The sequence below is a fragment of the Dendrobates tinctorius genome, unplaced genomic scaffold (genome assembly GCF_039654945.1).
Source record: "Dendrobates tinctorius isolate UK_male_01 unplaced genomic scaffold, ASM3965494v1 ptg000303l, whole genome shotgun sequence".
Taxonomy (NCBI): domain Eukaryota; kingdom Metazoa; phylum Chordata; class Amphibia; order Anura; family Dendrobatidae; genus Dendrobates; species Dendrobates tinctorius.
The window spans coordinates 3385633-3402945 of record NW_027361970.1 but is presented as its reverse complement, the minus strand read 5'-3'; positions in this window follow the sequence as shown (position 1 = coordinate 3402945).

The window sequence follows — 17313 nt, the reverse complement described above, 5'->3', positions numbered from 1 at the left end:
GAAGAAAGGTGATTTGAGTGCCTTTGAACATGGCATGATTGTTGGTGCCAGAAGGGCTGGTCTGAGTATTTCAGAAACTGCTGATCTACTGGGATTTTCACGCACAACCATCTCTAGGGTTTACAGAGAATGGTCCGAAAAAGAAAAAAAATCCAGTGAGCGGCAGTTCTGTGGCCGGAAATGCCTTGTTGATGCCAGAGGTCAGAGGAGAATGGGCAGACTGGTTCGAGCTGATAGAAAGGCAACAGTGACTCAAATTGCCACCCGTTACAACCAAGGTAGGCAGAAGAGCATCTCTGAACGCACAGTGCGTCGAACTTTGAGGCAGATGGGCTACAGCAGCAGAAGACCACACCGGGTACCACTCCTCTCAGCTAAGAACAGGAAACTGAGGCTACAATTTGCACAAGCTCATCGAAATTGGACAGTAGAAGATTGGAAAAACGTTGCCTGGTCTGATGAGTCTCAATTTCTGCTGCGACATTCGGATGGTAGGGTCAGAATTTGGCGTAAACAACATGAAAGCATGGATCCATCCTGCCTTGTATCAACGGTTCAGGCTGGTGGTGGTGGTGTCATGGTGTGGGGAATTTTTTCTTGGCACTCTTTGGGCCCCTTGGTACCAATTGAGCATCGTTGCAACGCCACAGCCTACCTGAGTATTGTTGCTGACCATGTCCATCCCTTTATGACCACAATGTACCCAACATCTGATGGCTACTTTCAGCAGGATAATGCGCCATGTCATAAAGCTCGAATCATCTCAGATTGGTTTCTTGAACATGACAATGAGTTTACTGTACTCAAATGGCCTCCTCAGTCACCAGATCTCAATCCAATAGAGCATCTTTGGGATGTGGTGGAACGGGAGATTCGCATCAGGGATGTGCAGCCGACAAATCTGCGCCAACTGTGTGATGCCATCATGTCAATATGGTCCAAAATCTCTGAGGAATGCTTCCAGCACCTTGTTGAATCTCTGCCACGAAGAATTGAGGCAGTTCTGAAGGCAAAAGGGGGTCCAACCCCTTACTAGCATGGTGTACCTAATAAAGTGGCCAGTGAGTGTATATATATATATATATATATATATATATATATATATATATATATATATATATATATATATATATAATTATTTTATTTATTTTTTTCATCTTTTACATTTTAAAAACTACAGAAAGGAAAATGGGCCTATGCCAAAGTTTGGGCACTCTGCAAAGTTAGTACCTAGTAGCACCCACTTTTAAAAGTATCAGCTTGTAAACACTTTTCGTAGCTGGACAAGCGTTTTTCAGTTCTTGTTTGTAGGTTTTTCATCCATTCTTAATTGGAAAATTCTTCCAGTTCTGTGAGATTCCTGGGTCGTTTTGCATGCACTGCTATTTTGTGGTCTAGCCAGAGATTGTCAATGATGTTCAGATCAGGGGACTGTGAGTGTTAGGCATCAGGTTCCTGCAGCTGCACAGCAGGAATCTAGAGCCTTGCATCCTGCGGTCTCCCATTCTTCTCCGACTGCTCAGGAGCCTGCACAGCAATCTCGGCGTCGCAGGCGCTCTGCTCAGACCAGCTCTGTAGGACTGGTTGTTGCTGCCACCTCTGAGTCAGCAATAGCAGCGCAGGCTGCCCTGCAGCAAGCCACTCCAGTGGCTAAGTCCTCTCCTCACGCTACTGGGCATGCTCACGAGACGATCTCCCATTGCAGATCGGGAGTCATGTGCTCAGGTCCTTCTCCTGATCTGATTGGTCCATCCCAGAGATATGGAAGGTCCCACACGGCTATAAAAGGTCCGCATGGCCGCTCGGCCATGCGCTAGTGTAGTCTCTAATTCCTACTGTGTGAATGATGATGGATGCATGAACCTGCGAATGACTCATTAAGATCCCCTCTCTCTGATATTATGTGCGTGGATATGGACTTAGCTTTAGAGTCAGCGCCAGTCAGTGGCATGCTACAAGCCACAGTGCTCATCTCCACAGAGCTAGCGTCCGACAGTGCGCCCCTCCTGAGCATTGTTGTATAGCGGCTGAGTCAGTTGCCACGCTGCGTTCAGCAGTACTTGTGGGCGTCCGCGGTAGCGATGCCGCATGCACGGTAGGTCTAGACGGACACCGACCCTGTGTCTTGGGCCCGAGTCCTGTGACCATATACCGTGCGTGCACACCGCTGAAGCCTGTGAGGTCAACAGGCTCAGCATTTATGTTTATGCCTTAAGGCGACTCTGTGAATATAACAGAGTACGCCCAGTGCACACCGGGTGACGTTCAACCCGTGTGCAATATACCGCCATATTGTGCGTCTGTCATTATATAGCAGCAGTTTAACACCTCTGCATGGTGGACCCCAGGCAGCGAACGCACTTTCTATTATTTTATATTTAGTTCGTTTCGCCGTCCCTAACATTACACTAGCGCCAGGGTCTGGCTAGTAAAGGAGGGCCTGCAGCAGCTACAGCGGTACATTCGACAGCTGGAGAGCAGGTTGGCGGCTATTGAGAGCTCCACTTCAGCTGCGAATCCTATAGTGGCCGCTGCTCAGGCAGGCGCAGAGGCTGTCTCACTCGTGTCCACACCCACGCCTGTGCCGACAATAACCCGCCTCCCGTTGCCCGATAAGTTTTCCGGTGACATCACCGCCTGCAGGGGTTTCGTGAGTTAGTGCTCTATCCAAGCTGGAGTTACTGGCCACGCGATTTCCCACAGAGCGGGCAAAGGTGGGGTTTATTGTTTCTCTCCTACCAGGCAGGGCGTTAGAGTGGGCTACGCCATTGTGGGAGCGTGATGACCCCGAGGTTCAGGGTGCTGCTCAGTTCCTCACGGCTCTGAAGCAGGTCTTTTTGGGACCACGGATCATGCATGACACCTCTCTCCAATTATTGGCCCTAACACAGGGGTCTCTCTCGGTCAGCCATTATGCTGTCCGATTCCGGACGTTGGCTTCTGAACTGGAGTGGCATGATAAAGCACTCGTCCCTGTGTTTTGGAGAGGGTTAGCGGAGCATGTCAAAGATGCTCTAGCAACCAGAGAGGTCCCCACAAGTTTGGAGGAGTTGATTGCCATCTCCACCCGCATTGATCTCCGCTTTACGGAGCGTGGGCTTGAACGTGCGCAATCCAGACAAAGGGTTAATTTGGCTCCCACCTTCTCCGAGCCACTAAGATTTCCCGCTCAGGAGCTTACACCTTCTGAATCTATGGAGGTGCCTCGCGCCGGCTCCAAGCCACGTCCAGTGCGAAGCTTCGCACGCTGTTACCAGTGCCAGCAGTTTGGTCACTCGGCTAGCACGTGTCCTCTGTGGTCGAAAAAACGATCATGTCCAGTGGTCGTAGGTGGTGGTCTAACTAATATGAAAACGTTTTCCCCCAAACCAGTATTCCGAGGGACATTAGATAGTGGTGTGAAGTACAGTATTCAGATGTACGGGATATCTTGTTCTTCAGACTTCATTTTTGTGCTTACGACGCCATTTTGTTGTTTACAAGATAAATTTTGTAATTAGGTGAAAGTTTGCAGCTGTTATGAAACTAGACTGTTCTAGCTTGTACAAGATATGAGACCCTAAAAGAATGTGCTATTGTTCTATTTTCTACGTCACGCAGCTAGGGACATACTCCAATTTTCTAGCAATACTATTGGCTTATAAAGTGAATGTATTACGACGATGTTATTGGTAGCTGAGTACTTTGCATAATTAAGCAAAATACTATTAAAAGTGACTAAAATAAAGGGGACTAGTGATCTGCCTGAATCCTCCCGTACAGAGACCTCCGTCTCCGTGTGGTCATTCCCAGTTGCTAGCAACGCCCTGTGAATTAATTTGGAAATCACTGGATCAACCGTGAAGGGTTAATTTAGCCCTCCCTAAATAGCTACCCCGACAGCTTGGCGCCCAACGGGGGGCCCCCGAATATTGACGCCTCTGCCCCCGGAGGACAACAAGACAAAGGATCCTCGGAGCGGACACGGGTGCTGGAAAATTGGGACTGATCATCCCCCACGACAACCATGGTAAGTTGGCAGCTATACTGTTCAGACTGACCGTTGGTGTGGTTTTCCTGTGCTTGTTGCTGCAAAGAGGATCTGAGGTTTCTCCCCATGGTGGGGTGATTCATGGGTGGAATCATATAGAGGTGCAGTCCCGTTGGGGGCCCAGTGCTCGAACCGTATCTCATAAGGGACACCCTTGGATTGACCAGTGATTGTGACTCTCTTTATAGTCAAATTATCCTGAAGTCCTGATCATTGTTAGTAATCAGGCGTGGTGAAGTGATCGAAGACTGGGTAGGATACGTAACTCAGGTATATATAGATATATATAGCCAGAGGTGTCCGGAGGGATAGTCTGAGACGCCGTCCTCCTTTCACTGAGTACCGCGAATTTAGGGCTTCCCAGAGGGGGTTGACCCGGTGGAACAAACGGAGACGGCCGCTCCAGTATTGTGCACAACTGAAGTAAGGATATTTATCTCTAAATGAGAGAATGCAATGCTTTAAAGGTCTGGGCACAAGATAGACTATCGGACCAAGCTCTCTCTCTCACAGATATCACACAGGCCAAAGGGGAGTGTCAGAGACACCGCACTGAACTTGCTAACTGAGCCAGTGCGCGTGCCCCGAGTAAGCGAAAGCGTGCTCAAAGCTACCTGTGGAGCGGGCAGCAACCGAATAGATGCGTACTTCAGAGCTGCAGGGCCTGAAGCACATGACTGCTAGAGGCGTGGCTTAAACTCCACAGAGCTAGGAGCTGCAAGACAATTCCTAGCAGAGTAACTGTGAGACAAAGTTACCAAGGGGCATAGACAGGGAGAATAGTCAGGACGTAGCCAATGAGTCACACACAGAGATAGCTGCAAGGTACCAGAGGGGTGAGCAGAGAGTAATCAGGTCACAGGCAATGAGTCATACACAGATAGCTGCAAGGTACAAGAGGGGCGAGCAGAGAGTAATCAGGTCACAGGCAATGGGTCATACACAGATAATAACGCAGTACAAAATCAACAGGCAAACTCACAACGGGAAACAGAATCGGGTCAGAACCATATAAACAAGCTATAGCAATAAACAGGCACATGGGGGTCAGCACACTAGACCAAAGGCAAAAGTATAACTGGCAGGGATTGAAGCTACCCAGAGGTTTATGAAGCTCTCCCAGAACCAGAAAGAGGCCACAATCATTAACCCCAAGTGTGCAGGTCAAAACCTGCACAGAGCTCCAGACATTAACCCCCGGTGTGCAGCTCAAAAACCTGCATTGGGATCATGACAGTACCCCCCTCTCAACGGGGGGCCTCTGGACCCCCAGGCTTCCCCGGGTACTTGGCATGGAACGGCCGAACCAGGCGATCCGCATGTACCGAATGAGCAGGGACCCATGAGCGCTCTTCTGGTCCATATCCCTTCCAGTGGACCAGGTACTGCAAAGAGCTGCGCACCCGCCGAGAGTCCACAATATGTCCGACCTCATACTCCAATTGACCCTCCACCAGCACTGGAGGAACAACAGTCTCAGAGTTCTCTTTGACAGATCCTGCTGGTTTCAACAGAGACTTATGGAACACATTAGATATTTTTAAGGAGGCGGGGAGACGCAACCTATATGCCACAGGGTTGACTATCTCCATAATCTCGTACGGACCAATGAACTTTGTTCCCAACTTAACTGATGGTACCTTCAAGTTGATGTTACGCGTGGAGAGCCAAACCTTCTCTCCCACCTGAAACATGTCTCCCGAGGCTCTCTTTTTGTCCGCAAAATATTTGTATCTCCCCTGGGCCCGAGAGATATTACGCCGGACTTCAGTCCAGAGGTTTTTTAACCGTTGAACAGACCCCTCTGCTCCTGGACAACCGGAATCCACCCGAGAAAACTCCCCAAAATGCGGATTAAAGCCATAGTTAATCAGGAATGGGGACATGTTGGTGGACTGACTCACCCGGTTGTTAAAAGCAAATTCAGCCAACGGTAACGCATCACACCAATCCTCCTGTCTGGCGGAGGTCAGACACCTGAGAATTTGTTCCAGGGATTGATTGGTGCGTTCCATCTGACCATTGCTCTCCGGGTGATATGCCGACGAGAAGGAGAGTGAGATGCCCAATTTCATACAGAACGCCCTCCAAAATTTGGCCACAAACTGCACACCTCTGTCAGACACAACATTCAGGAGTACCCCATGCAATCGGACCACATGCTGCACAAACAACCTTGACAATGTTTCTGCTGAAGGTAATGCTGCCAAGGGAATGAAATGGGCCTGTTTAGAAAACCTGTCCACCACCACCCAGATCACGGTATTGCCCCTGGAAGGTGGAAGACCGGTAATAAAATCCATGGAAAGATGAGACCATGGCCTATCAGGAACCGGTAAAGGTATGAGTTCCCCAGCCGGTCGGTTATGCGAGCTTTTGGAACGGGCACACATGCCACAAGCAGAAACAAATTCCTTGACATCGGCCCTTAATGAAGGCCACCAAAAACCCCTGGTTACTGCCTCTCTAGTGGCCGTGATACCTGGATGAGCACTCAGCCTAGAATCATGAAACTCCTGCAGAAGTCTAGGCCGCAATGAATCTGGAACAAACAGTTTATCGCTTGGCCTGGTTGCCGGAGCTAGGGCCTGAGCCCTTAGGATTTCTTGTTCCAACTCAGTTGAGACCCCCGCCACTACCACCCCTGGGGGAAGAATTGAGGACGGCGGCTCAGGGGGAGACACTGGATCAAAACTTCTGGACAGGGCATCCGCTTTAACATTTTTGGATCCTGGTCGAAAAGTAATTGAGAACTGAAATCGTGAAAAAAAAAAAGTGACCAACGGGCCTGTCTAGGAGAAAGCCTCTTAGCAGATTCAAGGTATGCCAAATTTTTGTGATCCGTGACAACCGTGATAGGGTGAGCCGCCCCTTCCAAAAAGTGCCTCCATTCCTCAAATGCCAGCTTGACAGCAAGAAGTTCTCTATTGCCTACATCATAGTTTTTCTCAGCTGAAGAGAACTTCTTGGAGAAGAAGGCACAGGGTTTGAGATTGGTAAGGGTGGCCGGACCCTGGGACAGCACAGCCCCCACCCCCACTACAGAAGCATCCACCTCCACAATAAATGGTTTGGACGGGTCAGGTTGCACCAACACCGGGGCAGACATAAAACATTTCTTAATTGCTGAGAAGGATTCCTTAGCGAGTACAGACCAACTTTTTACATCAGCTCCCTTCTGGGTAAGATCCGTGAGTGGTTTAACCACTTGTGAGAAACCTTTAATGAATCTCCGGTAATAGTTCGCAAATCCCAAGAAGCGCTGGGGCCCTTTGAGATCTCGAGGCTGAACCCAGTCAGCGATCGCCAGCACCTTCTTAGGATCCATACGAAACCCCTCACAGGACACAATCAACCCCAAAAAAGACAACTCCTGTACAAAAAACAAACATTTTTCCAGTTTGGCGAACAATTGGTTCTCCCTGAATCTCTGGAGAACAGTCTTTAGATGTTGCAAGTGAGATTGACTGTCCGGGGAATACACCAAAATATCATCCAAATAAATAATAACAAAACGGCCTATCAGATCAGAAAACACAACATTGATGAAATTATGGAAAATAGCGGGTGCATTAGTTAACCCAAATGGCATTACCAGGTTCTCGAAGAGTCCCTCTGATGTGAGGAATGCCGTTTTCCACTCGTCCCCTTCCCGAACCCTTATCAGATTGTAGGCCCCCCGCAGATCCAACTTGGAGAACCATTGGGCCCCAGCTAACTGGTTACATAAGTCTGGGATGAGGGGAAGTGGGTAAGAGTTCCTAACCGTTATCTTGTTCAGTTCCCGAAAGTCGAGGCACGGCCGCAAACCACCGTCTTTTTTCTTCACAAAGAAGAACCCTGCTGCCACAGGTGACACAGAAGGCCTGATATGCCCTTTGCGGAGACTCTCAGCTATGTACTCCTTCATGGCTTGGCGCTCAGGCCCAGACAAATTGAACAATCGAGCCTTAGGTAACTTGGCTCCGGGTACTAAATCAATGGCACAATCATAGGGTCTATGTGGTGGCAGCGCCTCAGCCTCACTTTCGGGAAAAACGTCTTTGAAATCTTTCAGGTACTCCGGAATACCTTCCAGATCGACAGATGACACAGACACTGATTTAACAGCGTTAACAAGATGTCCCCGGTTACCACATTTACTATTGCATCCCCACTGAGTGATTTCCCCTGTAACCCAATCAATGGTAGGATTATGGCGTTGAAGCCAAGGCATCCCCAGTACCAGTCCTGCAGGCAAGTTATCTACCACCAGACAACTTAGTTTCTCCACATGAGTGGAACCCACTTTTAGAGAAAAAAGTTCAGACCTGCAACAAATACCGTCTTGGGTAAGAGGAGATGAGTCAATTGCCACAAGTTTAACAGGATCGTGAAGCCTGACTGTCCCTATCTTATAAAGAGTCATAACCTTGGTATCAATCAGGTTCACAGCCGAACCGCAGTCAATAAAAGCAGTAGTCTGAACAGGACCATAACCAAGTTCCAGTTCCACCTGCAGCACCATTTTTGCACATGAGGAAAATTGTACCTGAAGGTCTGGGTAGCCTCCTCGATTACTACCCAGACCTTGTCGTTTCCCGCCATCTTGGAGGATGACGGACAGGAGGGGCAGTCCTTCTTCCAATGTCCAGATTTCCCACAATAGAAGCACAACTGCTTTTCCCGGCGGCGTCTTCTTTCCTTTCCCTCACAGGTGACAGCGTTCACCTCCATAGCCATAGGAAGAGTCTGGGTCTCATCTCCACTGAAGAATAAGGGCGTTTCCCGTTGCATAATGCCTCTAGCCCGCAGCCTGCGATCCATGCGAACCGCTTGGACCATGGCATCCTCCAGGGAGTCAGGCGGAGGATGAAGTGCCAAAGCATCCTTCAGACGTTCACACAGGCCTCTGTGGAACAGCCCCCGCAGGGCGGCGTCACTCCAGGAAATTTCCGCTGCCCAACGTCTGAATTCAGTACAGAACCATACGGCCGAGTGCTCCCCCTGACAGACACTCATCACTTTGTCCTCAGCCAACCGCACTCTATCAGGCTCATCATAAATAAGCCCTAAGGCTTCAAAAAATGCATCCACAGACATTCTCTCAGGGGCAGAAGAGGAAAGCGAGAATGCCCAGGCTTGTGGGGACCCCCTAAGCAGGGACATCACCACCCCCACCCTCTGTTTCTCATCCCCAGAGGAGCGGGGTCTCAAAGAGAAAAAGAGCTTACAGCCCTCCTTAAATGCCCTGAATTCATCCTTGTTACCAGAAAATATATCTGGCAATTTAACCGGGGATTCAGGTGGGACTAAAATGACATCTCTATTCCCCACCTGCTGGAAGCCAGCGGAAAGTACCCCCTGAACTGAGTCCTCAACCCGCCGTTGGGACTGGGCCAGAGCTTGGTGTTCCAAACTAAGCTTCTGCAGTGACTGAGTCAAGCTTCTCACCTGCTCAGATAAAGCACACATTGGGTCCATGCTGCAGAAGTGAGGAGAGAAAAAAAAATTGTAGGCCAGTTATAATGTCAGAGACACCGCACTGAACTTGCTCACTGAGCCAGTGCGCGTGCCCCGAGTAAGCGAAAGCGTGCTCAAAGCTACCTTGGAGCGGGCAGCAACCGAATAGATGTGTACTTCAGAGCTGCAGGGCCTGAAGCACGTGACTGCTAGAGGCGTGGCTTAAACTCCACAGAGCTAGGAGCTGCAAGACAATTCCTAGCAGAGTAACTGTGAGACAAAGTTACCAAGGGGCATAGACAGGGAGAATAGTCAGAACGTAGCCAATGAGTCACACACAGGGATAGCTGCAAGGTACCAGAGAGGTGAGCAGAGAGTGGTAAGGTCACAGGCAATGAGTCATACACAGATAGCTGCAAGGTACAAGAGGGGCGAGCAGAGAGTAATCAGGTCACAGGCAATGGGTCATACACAGATAATAACGCAGTACAAAATCAACAGGCAAACTCACAACGGGAAACAGAATCGGGTCAGAACCATATAAACAAGCTATAGCAATAAACAGGCACACGGGGGTCAGCACACTAGACCAAAGGCAAAAGTATATCCTGATCTTGTGTTATACACGGATGGTTCAAGATATGCTGACGAGTTTGGTAGATTCCACACAGGATACGCTGTTACCACACAGGACACCGTAGTGCACGCAGCTGCGCTCCCGCCCTCACAGTCAGCACAAGAAGCAGAACTCCAGGCTCTGTCTACTGCATGTACTTTGGCCAAGAACAGACGGGATAATATATACACGGACTCACGGTATGCATTTGGTATTGCTCATGATTTTGGGGCTCTATGGGCCAATCGAGGGTTTATTACTACTGCCGGAACTCCAGTGAAAAATGCTGAAGCTCTTAAAACCCTCATGGACTCGATCAAATTACCTATTCAGGTGGCCATTATCAAAGTTAAGGCGCACGGTCCTAGGACCAGACCCCAGACTGTTGGCAACGCATTTGCGGATATGCAAGCAAAAGCTGCCGCTCTCTTACCTACTGAACCAACCATACCAACTATGGTGACCACACGCTCTCAGCATAAACAGTTACAAGAAGCACTGACCCTACAAGAACCTGATGGTTTACAACAGACAAAAGTTTTCTGTCGGACCCCGCGAGACCGCTTAATGACAATGCAGAGAATGTCTCCAAAGGAAGAGGTGAAGCAATGGAGGACTGATGGGGCACAAATGGATAATGGTCTCTGGAAAAAGGACCAACTCATGTGTCTCCCTAAGCGGATGTACCCTGCTACTGCCACATGGACCTACACATCAAGGAAAGAATCAGGCCCTCGCACTGGTGCAAAAATTCTACTGGGCCCCGGGAATTTCCACATTTTTGACAGCGCTCAACCGTGCCTGTAATATCTGTCAGACTTGTAATCCCGGTCAACTTCAACGTGTACCCCCGAAGCATCTTGCTAAGCCCGACTATCCTTTACAAAGGTTCCAGGTGGACCATATCACGTTGCCCAAGTCTGGAAGGTATCAATACTGTTTGGTTGTTGTAGACATGTTCTCCAGTTGGCCGGAAGCATTCCCTGTTACCAACATGACTGCAAAAACCACAGCGAAGAAACTGGTGATGGAAGTCATATGCAGATATGGGGTTCCAGAAGTTGTTGAAAGTGATCAAGGCCCGGCCTTTTCTTCTTATGTGTACCAAAAAGTTCTGACAATGCTTGGATCCACTGTAGCCCTCCATACTCCGTACCACCCACAATCCAGTGGGAAAGTTGAGAGGCTGAATGGTACACTGAGGGGACAATTGACCAAAATGATGCAGGAGACTACGACTCCATGGCCAGAACTCCTACCCATTGTACTATACCACATCCGTACTACCCCTATTGCAAAACATGGCCTGTCCCCATATGAGATATTGTTTGGTGCTAGGCCCCCAGTTGCAAATTTCCAGCCTCAGCAGTTATCAGAAGAAACTGACCGTGCTGTCCAATATGTTATTCAGCTTAGCAAGATTTTTTACTAACACCCAAGCTCTAGTTTCCTTTTCTTTTTCAGATTCAGCAGAAACTGATACCTGTTATAACCTGAAGCCTGGTGATTTGGTAGTCGTGAAGAGGCATGTCAGGAAGCACGGACTAGAACCCTTGTATGACGGTCCCTATGAAGTCCTCCTCATCACCCAACAAGTCAATAGCAAATAAAGGGGGCATAATGTTTTGGTTTTCCGCATTTTCCATATTATTATTGGTAGAAGTTAAAAGTTAAAGTTAGGAGATATTCAAAGACTCAGAGATCAATACGATAAAGACAATGATCGTAATAAGGACAGTTGGTGGTCAGACACCTTCTCCTTTCTCAATCCAGCCAATTGGTTTAAGGGAATTGGGGGTTGGATAGCTGGGATCTTACAAAGCTTGTTGCATATTGCTACCTGTATCCTTGTTGTATATGTATATGTGATACTAAAACTTGTTTTTTGGTGTATTCCTGTATGTATTAGGAGATTCTGCACTAAGACAGCTAATGATGATACCAAAGGTGTCGTTGCCCCTGCTTTTCTCTGCACCGATCTTAAAAGGCTACTTGATGAAGATGTTGAAGCCAAGCACATGGCTACCTACAAAAGATCTTCACCACCGTTATCAAAAATTCGTAAATTGTAGTATACAGGGGGGATGGGTGCGCCGCGACAGCCATGACTGATAACACGGCATCAGTCATGTGAAGACCAGTACCCCTCGAGCTTATGGCTTGGGATAGCACCTCTGATGCTGCATATGTGTTAACAACATTTATCTAGGGGGGATTGTGAAGTACAGTATTCAGATGTACGGGATATCTTGTTCTTCAGACTCCATTTTTGTGCTTGCGACGCCATTTTGTTGTTTACAAGATAAATTTTGTAATTAGGTGAAAGTTCGCAGCTGTTATGAAACTAGACTGTTCTAGCTTGTACAAGATATGAGATATGAGACCCTAAAAGAATGTGCTATTGTTCTATTTTCTACGTCACGCAGCTAGGGACATACTCCGATTTTCTTGCAATACTATTGGCTTATAAAGTGAATGTATTACGACGAAGTTATTGGTAGCTGAGTACTTTGCATAATTAAGCAAAATACTATTAAAAGTGACTAAAATAAAGGGGACTAGTGATCTGCCTGGATCCTCCCATACAGAGACCCCCGTCTCCGTGTGGTCATTCCCAGTTGCTAGCAACGCCCTGTGAATTAATTTGGAAATCACTGGATCAACCCGTATAGGGTTAATTTAGCCCTCCCTAAAAAGCTACCCCGACAGCGGTGCTTCCACCTGGGAGGTAGAGGTCACGGTGGACTCTGGGGCAGAAGGAAACTTCATGTCCTCATCCTTTGCCCAAAAGCACGCTATTCCGCTGGTACTACTGCCTCGTCCCTTGACCTTCAGGGTGGTTGACGGTGCGCCTTTACCATCCCAAGTTACACACCAGACAGCACCTCTTGGTTTCTCAATCTCACCCTCTCATCACGAGACGTTGTCCCTGTTCATTTTGCCAGATGGCATCGACCAGGTGCTTCTCAGACTTCCGTGGCTCCATTACCATTCCCCTCATATAGATTGGTCTTCGGGGAGTATACTGGGTTGGAGCAAGGACTGTGAGGGAAGGTGCATGAGGGGCAGTGTTCAAGTAGTAACCACGGAGGTGCCCGCGGATCTTTCCACGCTTCCTGGACACTACTGGCAGTACGCGGACATCTCCAAAAAATCAGCGGAGATGCTTCCGCCGCACCGTCCTTACGATTGCCTGATAGGCCTAATGCAAGGCGCGGAGCCTCCTAGAGGCTGCGTGTACCCTCTATCTCTCCCAAAGACAGAGGCCATGTCACAACTTATCCGGGAGAACCTGGCAAGAGGGTTTATCAGAAAATCGGTGTCGCCGGCTGGTGCAGGGTTCTTCTTCGTACAGAAGAAGAGTTGGGAGTTGCGCCCCTGCATTGACTACAGAGGTCTCAATGCCATTACCGTAAAAAACAAATACCCTCTTCCTTTGATCTCTGAGTTGTTTGACAGGTTGCGAGGAGCCCGGATCTTTACGAAATTAGATCTATGGGGGGTGTACAACCTGATCCGCATACGCGAAGGAGATGAGTGGAAGACAGCCTCTAATACCAGGGATGGCCACTATGAGTATCTGGTCATGCCCTTCGGCCTCTGTAATGCGCCTGCTGTCTTCCAGGACTTTGTAAATGATGTCTTTCGCGATATGCTCTCTACCTCGGTGGTGGTCTATCTGGATGAAATCCTCATCTTTTCTCCAGATGTGGCCTCTCACTGGAGAGACGTCTGCAAGGTCTTTGACCGTTTGCAGGCGAATTCTCTCTACGCCAAGCTGGAGAAGTGCCAGTTTGAGCAGGAGTCCTTGCTGTTCCTGGGCTATATTATCTCGGCCCAGGGGTTCGCTATGGATCCTGCCAAATTGCAAGCGGTAATGGACTGGCAGGAGCCCCATTCTCTAAAAGCGGTGCAGCGCTTTTTGCGGTTCGTTAACTATTACCGCCAGTTCATTCCCCACTTCTCCACACTGATAGCTACTTTGGTTGCTCTCACCAAGAAAGGAGCCAATCCAAAGGTTTGGTCATAGCAGGTCTCCACGGCATTTTCGTCCCTGAAAACCCATTTTGCTGGCACTCCCATCCTCCACCGTCCCAATGTGGATAAACCCTTTATCCTAGAGGTAGATGCCTCGTCCGTTGGTGCTGGAGCAGTCCTTTTCCAGAAGGATGCTCAAGGTTGGAAGCATCCCTGCTTCCTCTTCTCAAAGACCTTCTCACCGGCGGAGAGAAACTACTCCATTGGGGACAGGGAGTTGCTGGCCATGAAATTCGTCTTTTCTGAGTGGAGACATCTCCTGGAGGGAGCCTGGTTTTCCTTCCAGGGGTCCACTGACCATAAAAACCTGGTCTGTTTGCAAACGGCCCAGCGCTTGAACTCTCGTCAAGCTAGGTGGTCGCTCTTCTTCTCCCGCTTCCGCTTCACCTTGCATTACCTGTCTGGAGAGAAGAACGTCCGTGTGGATGCTCTTTCTCGCTCGGTGGTCTCAGTGGAGGAAGAGGAGGCTAAGCCTTGGCTAGTTGTCCCCACGGAGAGTCTGAGGACCGTGGCTCCGGTCGCTCGAGGCAGTTCCACCGGGCAAGACCTTTGTCCCTCCTCGCCTGCGGCCGGAGGTCCTTGCGTGGGCACACGCGTCCAGGGTGGGTGGTCACTTTGGCATTAAGCGGACCACAGAACTCCTGACAAGGTCTTATTGGTGGCCGCACATGGCTCGGGACACTAAAGAGTACATTCAAGCATGCGTCTCTTGGCAGAGGCCGGCTGGGTTACTGTATCCCTTGCCGGTGGCAGACAGACCCTGGGAGATGGTCGGCATGGACTTTGTGGTCGGCTTGCCCAAATCTGGTGGCAGCACGGTCATCTGGATGGTCACCGATCACTTCTCTAAAATGGTGCATCTGGTGCCACTCACGCGGCTGCCTTCCACTCGTGGTCTCGCCGCACTGTTCATAAAGCACGTATTTCGTTTGCACGGTATGCCAGACAAAATAGTCAGTGACCGAGGTCCCCAGTTTACGTCTCGATTTTGGAGTTAGCTCTGCAGTCTACTCAGTATCGAGCTCAATTTGTCCTCCGCATATCATCCTGAGATGAACGGGTTGGTTGAGAGAGCCAATCAAACTCTGTTCTGGCCGTGGGCTGAATTTGCCCTGAATAACGCAGTGGCTGATTCCACTGGTCAGACGCCGTTCCTTCTCAATTACGGCCAGCATCCGCGCGTCCCTGTCCCGATGCCAGTGTCTTCCACTGATTCCAGGGTGGCAGACTGGGCAGTGGAGGCTCGCAACATTTGGGATTGCACCCAGGATGCTATTCGAGCCTCTAAAGAGAGAATGAGAGCGTCAGCCGACACACATCGGCGTCCCGCTCCAACTTTTGCCCCTGGCGACTTGGAGGACTCGGCACGCAGCTTGATATTACACGCAGAGAGCCACACCAAGTTCGCTCCGCGATACATTGGTCCCTTCAAGGTCATCGAGCACATCAGCTCAGTGGTCTATCGTCTGGCTCTTCCACCACACTTGGCCATCTCTGACATCTTCCATGTGTCCCTTCTCAAGCCTGTTCACATGGCTCGGTTTTCCGAGTCATCTGCTGGGACATCAGACCTGTCCTCGGATGAGTTTGAGGTCAACGCCATTGTGGGACGCAGGATTGTGCGTGGCAAAAAATTTTATTTGGTGGACTGGAAGGGTCATGGCCCGGAGGCCCGGACCTGGGAGCCAGTGGAGAACATCCACACCCCGCTCCTGATCGCGGCGTTTGAGCGTGCTGAGGCTCAGAGGGGAGGGGGCCCTAGGAGGGAGGGTAATGTTAGGCGTCGGGTTCCTGCAGCTGCACAGCGGGAATCCAGAGCCTTGTGGAGCGCCCTCACTCACCAGGGCCGTGGGGTACTCGGTACTGGGCCGGTTGATCTTGTCAACGAGGGTTGTCACGGCGGCAGTGACCCGGTCCGTGGCCCTGGGGCTCCATTACAAAAGGGGTTGTTTCAGTGTGCTTATGATGGTGAAAGTTTATAAGTGAATCATGACGCCACCTGTGGTGTTCGGCAATGTAGATGTAAGCCGACGCTGCAGACAGATCCTCTGGGACAGATGGTGTGGTGCAGCAGTGATGTTATAGACCTCCAGAGGCAGGGCTGTAGTCCCAGGGCAGTGTAGGTGAAGTGACATGCAGATGGTGTAGTGTCAGGCGCAAGGGAGGTAGCAGTGCTGGGCAGGTTGGCGCAGTAATAAGTGGAGGACACCAGGGCATGTAGTTCCAAAGATTTACTCACAGTCTGTTGCAGGTACAGGTGCCTGCATCCGTGCCATGTCCTCCGGGTCAGGAGCCCAGCCAACTTCCAGGCAAGATGAAGTACTCCTTTCCAACACTCTGCCAACATATGTGCCTTTTCTGAACGTCTCCTCTTATAGCGCCTTTGAGTGAAGTACTCCTAGTACTGAGTTACACTGGAGTTCCTCCTGTCAGATGTTCCTATGAACTCTACTTGTACGGCAGACAGCTGTAGCCTGCTTCGGGGACTCCTTGCTACTCAGTCCCGGCTCAATAATATGTTGCTGTTGTGCCCCCAAGTCTTGAGTGGGAATAAAGTGGTCACTACTTCTATTCCTCCGGTGTCTGCTGCAGGACCATTAGTATCTGTACAACCTCGGGGACCGGACCCCGGCCTTGCGCTTAGAACTTGAAAAGGGTTCTCCTCTAACCCTGGTCCTTGTTCTCTTATTCTCCTCACGTTCCGTACTAATCCTTCTTCCCAATGGAGAATCAAGCTTCCTTTCTCTGTCTCTTTCCTGTGCCAGCAGACCCAGATCACTGTGGCCTGCTGCAGCACTTCCTTCTTCCATCCCTCTCCCGGGGATCTTCTCTTTCTCACTCTCTGTCCTTCTACATCCTCACTCATTGACTGAATGAAAGACTGACTGACTGACTCAACTCTTCCCGCTCTTTTGTGCGAACTAAACTCCACCCACCTCCCAGCACGTTTCGTGTTCCAAGCAGGGAGCCACTGAAGGTGCTTTGCTACACTACTTTGTGGTGTGGGGTGCAGGTGTTGGAGTGTGGTCAGGTTTCTCCACCTTACCTGGATGGTGGGGTACCACACCTCAGGAGGAGGTGCAGTACCTCTGTGGCGACTGAACCCTCAGGGGCGCCACATACCCCCCATTAAACACAGCACGTCCGCAGGCTGCAAGAAAACAAAAGTTGACTAAGACAGGAACAT